Source organism: Notolabrus celidotus, chromosome 23 (assembly GCF_009762535.1).
Source record: "Notolabrus celidotus isolate fNotCel1 chromosome 23, fNotCel1.pri, whole genome shotgun sequence".
Classification (NCBI taxonomy): Eukaryota; Metazoa; Chordata; class Actinopteri; order Labriformes; family Labridae; genus Notolabrus; species Notolabrus celidotus.
Window position 1 is genome coordinate 18,299,244 of NC_048294.1, and position 12,616 is coordinate 18,311,859.

Consider the following 12,616-nt stretch of genomic DNA (forward strand, 5'->3'; position numbering starts at 1 on the left):
GTCAGTGAACCTCTCTTAATCATCTATAAATTATGACCCCAATGTTTTCACAAAGGCCATTAACCTTTGAAGTCTATAATTAACAGCTGAGCTGGTGGTAAATGCTCTTCTATTTGCCTAAGTAAACGTATGGAGCGCTGATCATGTGCAGAATTTAACAGATAAACCCTTCAGGGCATGAGTGGGAGAAGAGAAGCATATTCAATTATCCTGCCTATTAAAACTTGTCAGCTATGTGCAGCGTGTGTGTGTTAGTTGAAACAGGACAGCCATATGCAAATATAATTACACCAATTAAATCACAAAGTGGCCTCAGAGGGGGTTTTGGTTGGAAGTCTAGCAGCAGTTGTGTGAGTCTCAGTGTGTTTGCCACAGGGTAAGGTGGTGATAGAGCTGGTTTTCCACTCTGTGTGTGTCATGTACATGAGGTGATGTGCACATGTGTGGGTGTTGACATTCTGGGAACACTGTTCTTCGCGCCCTCGTCTCCACTCCATCCCCCATCTGCACCACCATCCCCCCATCCCCCAAAGCCTGCTTCTCTGCCTGTCTGTCTTCAGGGATTTGAAAAAGCTCAAATAAGAATCCTGGGAGATGAACATAGTGAATGAACAAGCCCAGGAGCGTACTAGTTGCCATATCTTGAATCAACTCACTTTCTACTGTAAGAACCATTGCATGAAACTTCTGTGACGACACTTCAAAGCCATTTACACACATACAGAGAATAACCAAATGAAAACACATGAACTATTTAAAATAAAAATCTGATTTATATCCCCTGTTGGCAGGATTTCCCTATGGTAATTTAACACAACTGAATGCTCTCTGAGTGCTTTAACCCTTGCGTAAAGAATTGTCTCAGCCTGCTCCTGTCCTTGACCTGAGGTGATACAAAAAAGAACAAGGTACCTGTTAAAGTGAGTTAAATTGAGTCCACAATGTTTTTAATGGGAAGCAGAGACAGAATGTTCCAAGCTTGTTGTTTTGGGTCGATATAATCCATACAGCTCTGATCATGTGGTACAGATAATCAATCTAGGACAACATAATGTAGGGCACCTACATTTGTATTTACTGCTAATCAACAACAAAAGCTACCTCATGACACTTGAAATAGATTGAAATCGTACCCTTTGATATCTGTATTTAGAATGACTCATTACTAATCTCATGAGCAAGCATTGGTCAACAGTAACAAGGAAAACCTGCCTTTATTGTGAGGGTCACTCACTCAAGCTACTTTTGGAGTTTCAGATGTGTGTGTGTGTGTGTGTGTGTGTGGGCATGTGTGGCTGATTGTTCCTGATTGAGACCAGGTGTGAGTAGCTTATACTGTATATACCTGTGAGTTTCAGTGCTCTGTGCTGACTCATTGGCTGTTTTCGACATGGCCTGCTACATACTACCTTCAAACCCATTATGCAGTACGTACTGCATACTGGGTTTGAAGGTAGTATGTAGTATGGCTGTTCTGTTGCATCTGTTCTGCAGTATGCTGGGCCTGGCGTCGCTGGATTTCCGATTCCGGAAAGCAGAAGTAAACAACGGCCAAGCTGATAGCGAAACTGCTTCTTTCGCATCCACTTATAATCTAAAAAGTTAAGAAGTGGTTTATATGGAATTTAATAATTTTCACAGCACCTCAAAACTGAGTACCCCCCATCATATATGGAAAAAATAAGAAGTGGAACATTAGCGTTGTGCATTGTGGGAAACAGTACGCGAGGGAGACTGGTCCGATGCATACTGAGAACTTTTCCCGAATCAGTACGACATCTGGGCAGTTTTGGCATACTGCAGATTTTACTCTTGTTCACATACTACATACTGAATTTTGGCCAAATCAGTACGTACTACTAGTATAGCAGGTAGTTTCTAAAACAGCCACTGTCTCACCTTCAGAGATAGTGAGAGGTTCCCTCTCTGTGTATGTACAATGAAAGTGCGTCTCTGTATAAACCTCAGTAAGATCTTTTTTCTGCAGGGTTGAAAGCAGTTTCTACTTTTTAGTTTCTTTAGTATAGTAATTAGTTGTCGCTGGGCCTATTTTGGGCTGTCTTTGTGTTTCCTAAAGGAGTATTTCCAGGGTATCCCTCAGAGTTTGCTCTCTGGTCAGCTGCTCAGCAGCAGTGGTTCAGTTTGCCCCAGTTTTGTTTTGCTTGTGTCTTGCTGATTATTATTGTCTTTTTCACTTTCCCTTTTTATCAATTGGGATATTACCTAATTCCTTAGGGATAACTTTTAGAACCCCCCTCCCAGTCCACAATTGTGATCTAATCCCCAGCATCCTGACATTTATAGGAAAAGTCATGAGTTCAACCAAATTCATTGTTATGCAGCTATCTGCAGTGACATTCTTATTGTGGAAGGCTTTCTGCTCTACATCTTTGAGCCTTTGATCGACGTGTTGAACCAACGCTACTTTATTTCCATCCCGTACGAAGAATGCAAAAAGAGGAGGTGCTCAAGGAACTACTCGGTGCCAGACCCCCTCCCGCCCTGTTTGATGGTCATGTCTGGCCCATGTATCTGGTGTTGTGGCACCGAGTAGTTCCTTGAGCACCTCCTCTTTTTGCATTCTTCGTACGGGATGGAAATAAAGTAGCGTTGGTTTAACACATCAATCAATCTTTATCTGTAAAGTGCCAAATCACAATTCTGGTAAAGCCGAAGTCAGGACAGTTATACAGGGTTAAAGTGGAGATGATGGGGATTGAACCCAGGACCTAATACATGCAAAGCATGCGCTCTAACACTGAGCTACATCCCCTACAGTGTAAGACTTACTTAATTAATTGTATATGCCTATAGCTTTCTCCAGTTGCGAGAAAAACCTAGAAGGACAAATTTGAACAAATCTACAAATGATGCTAAGAATTAGAATGCAGTACTGTATTGATGCCATCGTTGTTTATTTCCCTGGAAATTATCTTGTAGGGAATTGTACCTAGGAGCAAATTTAGGTGAAACCAGATGAGATACAGTTGTTACATAGTATCCTTGGTGGACACTATTCCACATTTTTGTACTTTTGCTCTGCTGATCAGGACACATACAGTATAAAGAACACATGGAGATGCTGGGGATTGAACCCAGGACCTCATACATGCAAAGCATGCGCTCTACCACTGAGCTACATCCCCATATACATCAAACAAAAAGCACATATAGACTTGGGAATCATCGATCAAAGGTATGGACCCAAGTGTCTATGCTTTATTGACGTTGTCAATAATATGTAATGTGTAAAGCATTCTAACACCAACTCTTAGACTCTATTCCTGAAACTTTTTCTTATCAGTTTTTGCCTCAAGAAATTTTCAGCACAAGCTGTCAATGTGATGTGGATCCAAGGAAATGAACGGCTTGGCAAGGTGATATAATATTTCTTGACACTCACTGGGGATTTTTATCCATGTCACTTCCTCTTACCTCTAGAACAGATCAGCATTTACTTATTTTGCCCAGGAGGTATCTCAGGCCACCATGTCTGTCATATTGCATTTCCCCCTGAGTGACTACCTGCTCATACACTCAATAGAAAAACAAAATGTAATCTTGTCTGACATTGTCCAAAAAAATCCCCTCATTCTTGTCCTTGTTGGAGAGCTGTCGATGCAATGCAGGAGAGGCGTTTTTTATCACAAACATCAGCAAGTACTAGAAGTTGTTGTAAAGCTTTCATCTCACTGTCATCAGGGTAAAGAGACCACATCATACGCTTGATTGCTCACAACATCATAGGCGGTATCTGGAACAATTCAGTAAAGTGCATTTGACACTGAAACTCAGAAAGATTTTTTTATTCTTATTTTGCCATTATTTTTTACCAGGTTCCCATTGAGATACAAAGTCTCTTTTACAAGGGAGTCCTGGCCAAGACAGCAGCATAAAAGTTTCACAAAGAGAACAAGACAAAATAACATACAATAACAAGTAACTCTCCCTCTCTTTTATTCTCCTCTATCCCTCTTTCCAACCCCAACTCGGCCGAAGCAGATGGCTGTCTTGCATGAGTCTGGTCCTGCTGGAGGTTTCTGCCTGTTAAAAGGAAGTTTGTCCTTGCCACCGTAACTTTCTAAATACTGCGAGGTGCAATGCTCATGGTGGCTTAAGATGAGATAAGATTGAGGCCTGTCAGTAAGAGGGGACAGGATCTTATCCTGTCTTGATGTTGGGTCTTTGTTAATAATTTAACATAGAATACGGTCTAGACCTGCTTTGTTTGTAAAAGCGTCTTGAGCTAACGTTTGTTGTGATCTGGCGCTATACAAATAAAGATTGACTGAGTGACTATTCAATTAATAAGTTAGCAGTGTTGAGCGGTAAAACATTTGCACAAGCTGATCTTTTATCCTAGTTTTAAAATCATCCAATCAAATTAAACAATCCAGTAATAGTGACTTTGAAGCTGTAGACAGAAAGAAGCAACTCTAAGAAAATTGTTCAATGGCTCGCAGTGACAATGCCAATACTGCAGAAAATAAAAGTCATATGTACTGTATGATATTAACCATTTTACTCTCTGCTCAGTTGTTAAGGCACTCAATAAATTAGCATCTACTATTCATCACTAAACATTAAATACAGCTTAAGGTTAATGAAAGCCAAATAGTTTTCACAAATTTTGTTCACAAGCTTACTTTGAAGAAAGAGTTCTCTTTTTTTGGAACCCATTAGATCGCTCTTCTTGTTGTGCACACACACGCAGTCGGGAGATACATTTTAGCCAGCGAGAGAGGTATGCTCACTCGACTTATGAGGGATGAATCCTTTTTACTTGAAAGGGACTTAGAGTTCAGTAATATAGCCTCTAACCTCTTTCTGTACTTAAATATCATATGATTCATATGCTCCACACATTTTGCCATGTCTATTTTAAGCTCTCGGACAAACTTCAGGTCCGCTTCTTTCCTCTCCTGCTAATCAGTCAGCAGATGTTTGGGAGGCCCAAACGCCACTCTTTTCCTCCTCCCTCCTGTCCTCCTGTCACTTCTTCTCTCCCTTTTTAATTACCCCTGAATTTCTTATTTCTATCCCTTGCTGCAGAAGCTTAAAAATAAAAAGCGGTTGGCATGTGAGCAGACGCCTGGCTGGGTTCATTCACCTCTCTCCTTCCTTCCACAAACCTGTTCTCCATCCTTATGATATTATTTATCCATATTCATGGGCTGATTGTTGGACTGAAGCCTTTATTAATGTGCATGATGTTAATGTGCTCTCAACGGCGTTGCATTCCTCTCTCCCTATATGCCTAACAACTCACCAAGGACCAAAGGAACCTCTGTAATTCTTCTCCTTGTTCCCCCCATACTCCTTTCCCCTCATATCTCTTTCTTCAGATTTACCCCCCTTTTTGTAATGTTGTTTATCAGCCTTCTAGGTTTTTGTTTACTCAAAGTCCTTGTGGGGAGATTAATTCAGGAGGAATGTTTAAGGTAAAAACAGATGGTTTCATTATATCCACTGAAACAGTTCCTCATACTGCAGAAACGATCCTAAACTGCCCAAATTAACAGAGACGTGTACATTTATTAGATTTATAACTTCTTTGTTAATTATTTCATAGCCAGGACAAACCAATGTTTTCAGACTTGATCTTATGATGACTAAAGTCCTGCGCACTTTATGTCAAAACTGTTATTTGCTTATTTTTGCAGCTGTAGTATGTACTGCGTGCGTAATGCATAGTTCAGTCTGTAATAATATATGGGGGCTGGGTGGTCAGTGGCACCCAGAGTTATGTTTGAGGATTATAAAAAAGAAACCTAGGTGTGCTATGAACACTGGGTGTTCTTAAAGAACTGTCCTTTACCATGGTCCATAAATGTACGAGCAGTGACAGGTGCACCTGACAGATATTTCACGGCACTCTGACTTGCCTGTTAATTTGTGCTTCTTAGTGAGGTAATCAAAACTACAAAACATCTCACTAAACATGCTGTCTAACACATTGCCAAAATAGAATAAATCTAGGTGTTGACATAGAACTATAAATGGTAAGAGGTGTAAAAAGGGAGCACCGCTGTTATCCCTCTTTTCTGTGTTAAAATGAGAAGTGCACCGGTTATACACTCTGCTGGTTGTATGATAGGGCTCTGTATTTCAATCTGCCTTTTTTCCAGGTGCTCATTCAATCCTTTAGCAGGAGGTGCAATGATTTTTGGTGAACAATTTTATGCTAGACACTCTCAGGCATTGCAAATTTGAAATTGTTGTATAACCTTAAGGAAAGCATGAAAAACTGTAACGGATTAGTATTTTGCTGTGTTGTAGATAAGAAGAGAAGATGCCTGGGGTTGGACCCTGAACCTCATGCAAAGCAAGCTACACTACCGGGTTTCATCACCCACATTTGGATGAAAATAAGTCTTTTGGTTCTTTCAGATTTGTGGAGGATACAGCTGATTTTTTGGTAAAAAAAACTAACCCCTAAATAAACACCCAACACAGTAAGTACTGGTAAATCCAAATGACAATATTTTCCAGTGATGAAGGGAAATGTATCTATGCTAAACCATGGTATACAAAAAAAGGATGCTGGGGTTTGAACACAAGAGATTACACATCCAGTGTTACCACTAAGGTGCATCTACTTTATTTTCAGTAACAGGAGTTTATTGGACTTTTCAAAGTTGTGCTAAAAGTGCATTTGCTAGATTCCCCTGTAACAATAAAACAATGCTTTTACTTCAGCGTTTCACTCCAGAACCTATTGTATACGCCCTTTAGTTTTAGCCAATGTGTTGATTGCATTTCCACTTGGGTAATGCATTTTTTGTTAGTTTGAATGTTCCTTTGTTTGTCTGCTTTTCATTACCTTATCAGATGCATTATTATATGGGGCGGTATTAGTTAAATATTTAGGATCGCGGAGCAACATTTAACATTTAGATTTACCATTTAACGTTCAGATTTCTATTTAACATTTTGATTTCTATGTAACATTTTGATTTACCAGTGAGTCTAACTTAAATATATTTGTCACGACAAAAATAAAGAGAAACAGATCACAAATATGGTTTTAAATGTGATAAAAAAGTGACTATTAAAATTTCATGCTATGTTTTTATGACGTTTTGGAACTACTGTAAGTGTGGAGAACTTTTGCTGTTATTTTCAGTGTGCACAACTTTACAAACAGCATCCCATATAACTATGCTTCATTTTTCCAAGCACCAGTGTGTTATCATTTGTAGACAGCTGAGTAGCACAATACAAATGGTAAGAGTGTGTATGTCACCCCATCCTTGTTTGCATGCAAATTTTAAACAAATAACTGCTCAATAGCGCTGCCAAAACAATCAAAAGGCTTCTTTCAAAGTGTCTTTTGTCTGTAGCCCATTTATGTCTTGTAGTCACTGATCATATGTATAAGGTTTGTGCTTATTTTAAATGGGACAAACACTTTCTTTATATTCTACCTGTTAAATGATTGAGGGTACATATAATATTTAAAGAACTGATACCATTCGTAATGTACAATCTTTAAAATATCAGACTGAAGATCATTTTAACTCAAGAGAGCCTGACATATGCACAAAGAGCCATTTAATCACTAATCTATTGTACAGCATAATCTGTGAATCAGTAAAATGACTTTATCTGTAACCACCACATAATCTAAATCTTGAATCTTTTCAACCGTACCTACTTATTCAAAAGTAATCATATTCAGTCTGACTGTGACTGTTGTGTAAACGAGTGAAAGGCTAAAAAGAGATACTTTTCTTCTTCATGGCTTGCTTCTGAGTTCAACCTGACAACTCACTGACTATTAACAGAAGATACAATAATCACAAAAGAAAAAAAAGCCTGAAGTCACCTTCTGAAGCAATGAGACCAATACAAATGTTCCAAATATAAACACAGCTAAGAGTCCCTAGCCATGCTAGCAGCTTTGCAAGACTTTACCACAGTGTTGCTTTGAGTTAAATACCAGTGTGAAGTCTTGCTTATAATGCTGGCATGCCATAACTTTTACCAAAATGTTACCAAAATGATTTGCTTACACTTGCTTAGAATTTTTTGATGCCTAATATTTTGGTGGTAAATAAAGTTATACAACTGCAAAACAGATCAGTTCTGGGAGAACATAAACACAGAACATTTCAAATTAAAAATACATATATTATCAAACTCAGTAACCCTCTAAAGCTGGACCCTGAACAGTTTCAAAGCTCTGAGTCCAGTAAGCCAAATCTTTCCTCTCCCTCAAACAATAAATGCTTTCACACTGAGAGACCTTGAACATTTTCAGCAAAGCAGCTCTTGCCTCTGAAATGGGAGTATTCTGCATATGCTTAGGCCCACATTGCAGCAAAGTGATAAAGCAAACAGAGGCAGCCCAAGCCGGAGTCAGAAGCAGTGGAAGTAGCTACTGTAAAGGGTTTAAATGCCTGTGCTATCAGCCACCCACAGCAGTTTATCTACAAGCACTGGGAACTGCAAGTTTCTGCAATAACAGATCTACTGTGAAATCCACCACACTGCTGACATTTTACGCCTCTGAATCTAGGTTTGTTTGTACTGGACAATGTATAGAAAAAAACTAACCTGCTAGAGTGATGCTCAATGCATTTGCCAGGACCCCTTGTCTAGCTGGCTGAGGGTCAAAACATGTTGTCAAGACCAGCTTAGCACACATTAGACCTGTCTTATCCTTTCAGAGGTCAGATTTGATCATTAACAAACAATGACCCCAATCGCTTCTCAAATCACATGCTAGGAATCTGTAAGTAAACAGCTTGTCACCTACCACCAAACACACACATACACCATTTTGGGCCCTATTCTCTATGGCCCCCCACTCCCACAGTGTGATGTTGCACATTCCAAGAAAAAAAAATGGATATAATTGAAAATAGAGGGCTAGCTGCTCAAACATAGCAACTTCTCTACCCTTGTTTCCATCCCCTGAGCAGCAGCTGTCCCAAAAATAACTCTTCCCTGAAGCCTACCTTTTTATATTTTAGTTTAAATCAATGAAACGACACTGAAATCAAACTGAGTCACGTATTTTGTCTGTTCTTGGACCACACATAAAGCATCTGTGGATTAGATGATCCAATAAGTAAGCAGCTGTAAACCGCACCTTAAACAAATTGTAAGCTGGTGTTAAAATTTCCTTCCATTTCCTCTGCACCCCCACATTCACAATCCTGTTTCTCAGATTTATACGCTGTAGATCACAGAGGTTTTTTTTCTCAACTAGTCATGTATTAATGTCACAGTGAGCCAAGGAGCTTCACTTTGTACTAAGCACTTGTTTCTTCAATTAGATCTCAGCGGGGTGTGGGGGTACAATGTCATACTTGCCCCGGGCTCTCTCCTACTCTCTCTGCTTGTCCAAACAGCTAGAGTGGGTTAACAGGATTAAGTAACATTTTCATTGGGCTGGGTGGAACGCTGAATATGTTGGCAGCAACCCCATCATGGTATAGCCAGGTAATGTTCCATAAGTGTGGCATATTTAGGTCAGATTTGAAAATTACTTACACTAACTCAAACAAATGTACACAGAATCACATAGGGATCAACAGCTTGATCCATAGATAGATATGATAGTTTAAAGGAGGGCTAAGGAGCAATATTTGGGGGTTGCATGTGTTGATCTTGAACACTGAGGCTGGATCATAAGGGAGTTGATGTTGGCATAATCACTTAATCTGATTGAGGCCGGCGTCGTCTTCACAGACTCATTAATTGATACACCATCTGCCATGGTATCAATCCACCAGAATGTCACACATAAGGAATTAGGTTAGAGCAACACTGGGTAATTACATTTTACCTCTTTGCCATAAGGAGACTGAATCTGGATGATTACATTTGACACTTTTCTTTCGTTAAGTCACAGCAGGATGAATGTGCATGTAGTCTAGTTCTTTGGATTGGTGGGTGTCTCGTCTGCAAGTCTTTTTGCCAGCAAGATAATGTGTCATCTGTAAATCTTCATTATTTTTACAGATATGAAAGTGAGATATGTTACCAGATTAACTCAGCACATTAGCATAAATTAGATCATGTGTTCCCAACCTTTTGTTTCGTACATCCTCCTAAAGTCATGTTTGTGATCATGCAATAATCATCTAGAACATGACCAATGAGGTTCATTATCCAAATGTTATAATTTTAATGGATTTTAAACTCAATTGAACATAATTTAACCATCCATTATGTAATTGGAGGAGGATATAATAGAGTTACATCATGTTTTAGACAATTAAACCAAACATGTCTCTGTAGATGGACTTCTTTTGTGGAGCCTTTCCAGTCTTTCAACCATCCAAAGCTCTTCAAAACACCATCTATATTATTCCAATAATTTTAAGTACCAGCTGCTGAAATACCCCAGGGACTTAGAAGCATGTTTCTGACAAAGCACTTCTCGGTTCTTAAGATATGTGGCTAATGATTTTATTTCAGCTCTCACTAAAGAATAACTACACTGCACAGACGTTAAGGCTAATTATAGCTGAGATGATCCCTTTAATTAGACACTGCTTTTTGAAAGGATACACTGTGTCAATGTGTGAGTCTACGTGCAACCATGCATGTGTTTGCTGTCTAGATTTCAGTCGTCTATGTGTATGGCATGTAAATAATTGAATGGTTAGTATTGTTTGATCATCTTTAATTCACATCACAGGACTGGGTAACGCACACAGTCGTACCATATGAAAGCAAACAAGTGAACATGAAGAGATTAAGACACTTTACAAAAATGTGCTCAATGATATGCCATGATATGAAACGCCTTTGTTCCCTCTGCCAAATATTGTGTTCTAACATTTTAGTGAGTGTACATATCAATCAATCAATCAATCTTTATTTGTATAGCACCAAATCACAACAAACATTATCTCAACACGCTTTAAAAAACATAGCAGGTCTAGACTGTACTCTGTGTTAAATTATTAGCAAAGGCCCAACACCAAGACAGGATACAATCCAGTCCCTTCTTACAGACAGGACTCGATCTTGTCTCATCTTAATCCACCATGAGCATTGCACCTCGCAGTATTTAGCAAGTTACAGCGGCAAGGAAAAACGTCCTTTTAAAAGGCAGAAACCTTGAGCAGAACCAGAGTCATGAATTACACTCTTCCTCTGTAAACTCTGCTTTATTAAGGTGTCCTCTCTTGTGTCCCCAGTCCACAGCATGTCACCATCACTGTCAGAATCATTTCACAAAGCCTGCAGACCCAAACAGCTGATCAGTGTGCTGCAGGGGAAAGAACATGAATGTGGCTCGTTCGAGAATAGTGCAAAAACCAATTTACTGACTAGTGGAAGTGGAAATTTTAAGTAGAGCATATAACGACATTAGTGTTTGGGTCAGAGCTTCTTGAAATCAGTGAAATTGTCTGTGGAACAAATTTGGGAAAAGTTTTCATAAAGAAATGCTTGCTAGAATCACGTTTATCATTAAGGGTAACAACACACAGAAATATATCTAGGAATATTAAGTAAGAGCTTATGGTCATAACTGAGAAACAGCTTTTATATAACACCTTCAATATCTTTTCTGGCAAAGCTGGTCAGGACAGTTATACAGGGTTAAATTGGAAATGCTGGGGATTGAACCCAGGACCTCATACATGCAAGGTATGCACCCTACCACTGAGCTACATCCCCTGCAATGTAAGACTTCATTAACTGTATTAGCGGATAGCTTTCTTCAGTTGCAACAATAACCTAGAAGGACACATCTTATCAAATCTACAAATGATGCTAGGAATAAGATGCCATTAGAATTTTTTTTCCTGGAAATGCTCTTAAGCACACAGATGACAATATTTTGAGATTTGGGGAATTGTACCCAGGAGCAAATTCAGGTAAACCCAGTGAGTTACATTTGTAACATAATATCTTTGGTGAAGTATATTCAACAGTTTCGCATATTTGCCATGCTGGTCAGGACACATATAAAGAACATATGGAGATGCTGGGGATTGAACCCAGGACGTCAGACATGCGAAGCATGCGCTCTACCACTGAGCTACATCCCCATTTACATTAAAAAGTGTTTTATACATATAGAAAACCTCTATCAATAAATCTTTATTTGTATCGGGCCATATCACAACAAATGTTATCTCAAGACGTTTTTACAAACATAGCAAGTCTAGATCGTACTCTATGTTAAATTATTAACAAAGACCCAACCCATGCCCTTTTAACAGGCAGAAACCTTGAGCAGAACTAGACTCATGTTAGACCGCCATCTGCCTTGACTGAGTCCGGGTTGGAAAGAGGTATAGAGGAGAATAAGAGAGAGAGAGAGAGAGAGAGAGAGAGAGAGAGAGAGAGAGAGACGATAGTGATGAGACAGATAGTAGTAGTAGTAGTAGTAGTAGTAGCTGTTGCCACTGGAGTCCGGCACATCCGTAGCAGCTGGAGTCATGAACGTCCACAGCAGCAGGACGACTATGGAGGCGACTCAGTGGAACCTACAAGACAATGGAGCTCAGTGACTCCAGAATGGTCTATGGTTAGTAACTTGAATGAGACGGAGAGTTAAAGTAAGTGATGGGGAGGTGAAATGGGATCCCAGTGTGTCAGTGTGCCAGTTCCCCCGGCAGTCTAAGCCTATAGCAGCATAACTAAG

The 12,616-nt window shown here is 39.4% G+C and overlaps 4 non-coding genes across 4 annotated transcripts; all 4 read right to left on the reverse strand.

Moving 5' to 3' along the window:
• Positions 1–2,701: 2,701 nt before the first annotated feature.
• trnaa-ugc lies at positions 2,702–2,773 on the reverse strand. The gene has a single exon. It is a non-coding gene; the product is annotated as a tRNA-Ala (tRNA).
• Positions 2,774–3,074: 301 nt separating this feature from the next.
• Positions 3,075–3,146, reverse strand: trnaa-ugc. Its single transcript has one exon. It is a non-coding gene; the product is annotated as a tRNA-Ala (tRNA).
• An 8,425-nt stretch (positions 3,147–11,571) lies between these two features.
• trnaa-ugc lies at positions 11,572–11,643 on the reverse strand. The gene has a single exon. It is a non-coding gene; the product is annotated as a tRNA-Ala (tRNA).
• Positions 11,644–11,945: 302 nt separating this feature from the next.
• On the reverse strand, positions 11,946–12,017 carry trnaa-cgc. Its single transcript has one exon. It is a non-coding gene; the product is annotated as a tRNA-Ala (tRNA).
• Positions 12,018–12,616: the final 599 nt, after the last annotated feature.